Source organism: Cryptotermes secundus, unplaced genomic scaffold (genome assembly GCF_002891405.2).
Source record: "Cryptotermes secundus unplaced genomic scaffold, Csec_1.0 scaffold94, whole genome shotgun sequence".
NCBI lineage: Eukaryota > Metazoa > Arthropoda > Insecta > Blattodea > Kalotermitidae > Cryptotermes > Cryptotermes secundus.
Window position 1 is genome coordinate 985,271 of NW_019737391.1, and position 6,000 is coordinate 991,270.

The 6,000-nt window shown below is 39.4% G+C and overlaps 1 long non-coding RNA gene across 1 annotated transcript; it reads left to right on the top strand.

The window, feature by feature from the left end:
* Positions 1-1,752: 1,752 nt before the first annotated feature.
* Positions 1,753-4,787, top strand: LOC111870291. The gene is made up of 2 exons (XR_002843823.2): positions 1,753-2,002; positions 4,233-4,787. It is a non-coding gene; the product is annotated as an uncharacterized LOC111870291 (long non-coding RNA).
* Positions 4,788-6,000: the final 1,213 nt, after the last annotated feature.

Here is a 6,000-nt window from a genome sequence, read left to right on the forward strand (position 1 = left end):
ACCCATCGTAGCTGGTTCCTGTTTAGTTTCAACAGTTCCTTTGCTCTTTTAATGGAAGGTCCTCATATGAGTCCCTTCACCTGCCTGAGTCCAATTAAGGATCCCCAGTATTTGTGTTATGTTAGTCCAGTCCCTGATTGCCTGTTTGGCAACTCCTATAGGGATGCCACAGGCTGGTTCAGGTCCTATGAAAGGATGTTCAGCTCCAGTCTTAGCTAATTGGTCTGCTGTTTCATTGCCAGCAATACCTTCGTGCCTCGGTACCCATAGCAGTAGTACCCTGTTATGTTTGGCCAGTTCCATGAGGGTTTGGTGGCAATCCCAGACCAATTTTGAATTGATCTGGTGTTTGTCAAGCACTTTAAGTGTGGCTTGGCTGTCAGATAGAATGTAGTTGTTCCTATCTAAATTCTCCATAATACATGCCTTAATGGCATATACTTCTGCCTGAAATACTGTTGTGTATTGCCCAAGGCTAAAACTAAGTTTCCGTCTCATGCCATAGCAGTACACACCAGCTCCAGTGCCTTTATTTATCTTGGAACCATCTGTATACCAGATCAGTCCCCCTTTTCTATCAGGCCGAAACCCGTCTTCCCATTCACTCCTGTCAGGAAATTTGACCATGAAAGGTTTTTCATATACATGTCTCAGTATCATTTTGTCTGACCCCATTTGTAATATGGGTTCATTTTTCATGCCCTGAGTTATGTATGCATGTCCGAAACTATCGGATCTAGGTTTCCATTGATCACTGCACTGGAGACGGTAGATTCCTGCCCTGGCCTCTGCCTCCAACTGTAGATGCAGTGGGAGAGTCCAAGGAGTGTCTCTAGTGCAGCTGTTGGAGATGTTCAAATTGCTCTTGTAATACCTAAGCAAGCCAAACTTTGCAATTTGCTAAGTTCTGTCTTGCTTGTCTTGAGTTCGACTCTGGGCCACCACACTGTGGCGCCATAAGTAATTATGGGTCTCACAACCGCAGTATATATCCAATGCACATGTGGTTGCAGTCCCCATGTTTTACCAAACATGCTTCTGCATGTCCAAAAAGCCTTATAGGCTTTAGTAATGACCTTGTCCAGCTGCTTTTTCCATGTCAGTCCCTTGTCTAATTCTGGACCAAGGTACCTGACCGCTGGAGAGCTGGATTGTCGTACTGAAGAGAGTCAGTTCCTTAAGGCCCTTTATATTTCTCTTCCTAGTAAACGGTATAATTACCGTCTTATTAGCGTTCTTGATAGCTACCAGTGTGAGAACCTGAAATCCCAATTTTATTTTCTTGTTTGAAGACCAGACTGTTTCCATCATAAAGTGCTGCCAATTTAACAGTTTGCTGCTAGATTTTTTTATATCGGTAGTTATGAAACTTCTGAATGCAGCTGTACTTCCTACATTAATTTTTTTGCATAAGAAGAAGAAAGAGAGAAAGAGAAGTCAGCAAAATCGTTCAGTGTTCAGCAAACTGACTTGCAGAATTCCATCCAGGACCTGCCTGAAAATTCTTCACACATTCTGTTAACTCCTCTGTGTTTTTATGCACAGTATTAGAAATTCTTCCTTTGAAGTGCGAAGAGAAATGTTTCTTGACAGACTGGAGATACCAATCATAAATTTCCCCTTAGTAGGTACTATAGGAACTCAACTTAATGCAGGCTGACACATATTGCCAACAATTTGTAAACAAATGTTTTGACCAATCGAGACGGCGGTGGCTATGATAGGTACAGAAAAAGCAGTAAGGAAGTAAGGAAGTTTTAAACGTCTTAAAAGTGAATTGTACTCAGTAGTAATTGATGCTTGTTTTACTGGCCAAGTGCTAACTATTCCAAGACACCGCTCGACACTGAAGATGGATGGAGTACGTTTCTCGTAGGTTACGCGTCTATATCGTAAGAGATAGTTATGGCGGGCATCACCGGAAGAATCGAAATTTGACTTCATTAAATTCGAAGTTGGCGTCGGTTGCTGTGGTAACGTCCATTGATGGCGTGGATGTAAGGTAACGCTTAACGTGCATAGGTAACATAGTAGTGATGTGATGTGGCTAATTTAGTCACTTGGCGGCTTTTGCCCAGGCGGAGTATTAAGATGTGTTTATTGAGGTTGCTCTGCACGTTGTTTTCGGAGCATTTATTTCTGTACTCTGTCGTGAGGGTCGTGAGTATGCGTGGCAGTGTTAGTCAGCTAAGATCTTTTGAGATGTGCTACCAATGTGAGAGAAGACGTGTTTCATTTTTCCCCAAAACCTTGTGTATCTGATCGTATTTGTAGTCTGTGCATGTGTAAATATGAACTAGAGCATGGGCCACACTTATGAATGTTATGTACAGAGTGGGTTGGCGTAACGCTCAGGCCTCTTATTCGGGAAGTGCGTTTTACGAATCTTGACCTGTCCATCCTGACGATCTTGACTACAGAGTCTAGCCGGTCAAATGCCGGGATGGTACCTTGATTAGTTCACGACCGCCTCCTTCGAAATGCATAATAGTTCGTTCTTCATTCAGTCATGTGAAGCTCCATAGTCATCCACAGATAGCGTCATAAAATAACCCACAAAAAAAAAAACAGTACCTCTTTTTCACAATATTTTCGTTGTTTCTCATCTCTTTCTACATATGATAAAATCCACAGGAAAATTTGCCCATGTTTCAATTGTTGAATGATTTAGTAGGCGTCATACATATTGCTTATGTTATGGAACAAAACAGTATTTGAATAATGAAAGGGTTCCTCCAGTCATATTGCAAATTCAGGTGCTGAGCAACCACGTTTTCCATTTACTGGCAAGCCTGGCATTAATGTTGATTTAGAAGACCCCAGTAGCCCCCTTGAATATTTTGAGTTGTTCTTCACAACAGTCACTGTGGAAGTAATAGAGAAACAAATCGGTAGGCCCCAAAATTTTTAGAAAACACACCTAATCTAAACCTAAAATCTAGGATCCATTGCTGGAAGAAGACAAACAGTTTAAATAATGAAGTTGCTGGCATTCTTTCTGGTACAAGGACTTCACCAGAAACTAGATAACAGGAGCTGTTTTAGCTGGAGGAAAATTCTGGACACACCCATTCTTTTGGAGCTGTTCAGCGAGAGGAGGTTTCAACATCTACTCAGGTTTCTTCATTTTGTTGACAACGAAAGTTACGATGAGGCCACTTGCGGTTCCAAAAGACTGCATAAATTCAAACCCATACTGGATCATCTAAATGCCAAATTTAGGAGTGTATATACCTCAGAATGTGATGTATCAGTAGATGAGTCTTTGATGATATGGAAGGGACGTTTTTTTGTGGAAGGTGTACATTCCTTCAAAACCTGCCAGATTTGGAATAAAATCACTTGAATTGTGTGAAGCCAAATCTGGTTATGTATGGAATTTTATTATTTACACTGGGGAGGATACCGTTTTTGATGAACCTAAAAAATGAGCCATATGGTTCAAAAGTAGTTCTACAACTAGTGGCTCATCTTCTGAATCAGAGATACCCTGTAATCGTGGATGATTGGTTTTCAATGGTTACAGTGGCAGATTTTTTAGAATAAAGCCCAAAGTATGGAATTTTACTAAAAAAAATATATATATAAACTTTAATGTAAGGCAATAGAAAAGAAAATACGGGTATGTGAAGTCTGCTAATTGGTATTTCAGAGCCTTTTTGTACCATAATTTTATAATGACACATGATTGAGATGCTGCATTGACAGATTTAAATGTCGGGGGAACTTAGTGTGCCATTGCGGGAGATATAAGAACTTGGAAAAGAACCACTTCACTGGTTAACAAAAATTGTGAAATAAATAACATTTTCTACTGCTTATGTTGTTCATTCATAGAAAATAATAGATTGGCATAAAGTGGACATTCCATAACTACGTTGAATGAAACTTGAATTAGACCTTCGTTGCACGAGCACAATTTAACATAGTACGTCCATAAGACTGCTGCCTTTGCAACCAGTATAGTGCAATGATAGCATTAAAGTGTACATAAATTATCATATAGTAAAGCTTGGTTATGACATATGATGATCGCCATATATCCTGGCAATAAGAATCAGGATCTGGACAAAGTTATGAAGACACTTGAGCGAAGGGGCCATCTGATGTCACAACCATTGCAGTAGGTACAGAGGCAGATATGAGAGTTCATATATACTGTTACAGATAACTTGTGTAATGGTGCATTTTTTATTTACATTTACATTTTCTCTTGTTTTATTTATTTATAGTTCATGGAAATGTCTCTGCATCAGGATGAAGATGGACAAGATTTCCAAAACAGCAAAGAATTAATTCCTCATAGATTTGCTTCAGGGTGAAATTGGGATCACAGGTTTGGCAGTGACCTACCACTGGAAATGTGGCAGACAGTGTGTACACATGATGCGGTTCCTCCCCATTCTTCTCACTTTGCCATGCGGTATTTAAACAGCCACTTTCCTAGTCAGCAGGTAGGAAGAAATGGACCAGTTGTGTGGGCTCCGTGATGACGCCATCTCACTCCTGCCAACTTCAACTTGTGGGACTTTGTGAAGACCATCATTTACAGCGAGCAATGTGAGGTGCAGAGTGAGCTGTGGAATGCCATTGAAGCGGCTGGGACAACAGTATGCAGCATAGCCTGAAGTCTTTCATTGGACCACGAGTTCTTGGCACATCAGGGCTCATTTATGTATTGACTGTAATGTTGGGCACATGTCAATAAGATCTTTTGTAAACCATCAGTAACTGACCAGGTGTCATTCTACTTACAGCTAATAAACTCTTTATCCACAACTATGTTATTTTCATGTTTTTCTTTGTGCATCCTGTTGCCATATATCACTAACAGAGTGGCAGCAACCATGTATTTATATGACAATTTTTCCTTTCCTGAAATTGTAGAACACAGTACTTATATTTCAAGTATGTAATTAAGGCTCATCCTCTATATTAAATTCCTAAGTGACAATTTAAATCATTTTTAAAGGTTTGGAGGGCTCAGACATTTCTGTTCTCATCAAGGGAGCCTCAGACTAATGGAATTACTAGTTTATATGGTTTAGGTACCAGAAAATGTTTTGTTCTTTTCCTCTATTGTGGGAAATTACCTTAAGGGTGCATGATATTCTAAGAACTATTAAAAAATTACAGGGATTTGCAATGAGTGGAAGTATATTGTATAACATTGTGATGGTTTTCACAAGATGTGATTATTATACGAGTTCCCAAACAAATTTCCACATGGTTGACAATTCGTCAGAAGCGATGGACCAGTTACTGTTCAGGATGTGAATTGTATTGTTTCTTCAAAGAACAGAAGAGGTCAGCTTTCAGTATTCTACATTGTTTCGTAGGTGCAATGGGCCTAATGAAGTTGATCATTTTCAAGTGCATTCTTTGATGCTGACCTCGAACTGAACTGATACGTAGCGTGCTAGCCAATACTATAAATAAGGTACAGATTAATAATAATTTGTATTTTGTATTACAGAATCAATTTTAATTGTGGCATAAGACTTTAGTCTGCACACCACAAGTAATGAAGTAATTCATATGGTGTTTTACATATAGACTAGGGTAGGCAAAAGTTGACTTGGAAACTTCAAACAGCCTGATGAGTGATGACACTTTCAGACCTTGGTATATACCCTCTATCTACAAAACAATTACTTAACAGTAAAAGAAAACAGCAGTGTTAGGATTAATTTATTGCGGGTATTACTGTAGCACTATGTGATTCTGTCTTAGTATTGAACCAACTTGTTAATATACATAGATACCATCTATTATAAAATATTGACCATTGCTCTACCAGGGGGCCAGGGATATTGTTTTTTTATGTTATAGGTATACTTTCATTTACCTGAATAATAGGGTCTTCAAAACTAATTCACACACATGCATTACATAACATAGGTCAATCGTCTGGGGCATGAGGTAGCATAGTTGGTTGAGGCACTATGCTACAAGCCAGAAGGTCGCGGGTTCACATCCCAATGAGGTGATTGGATTTTT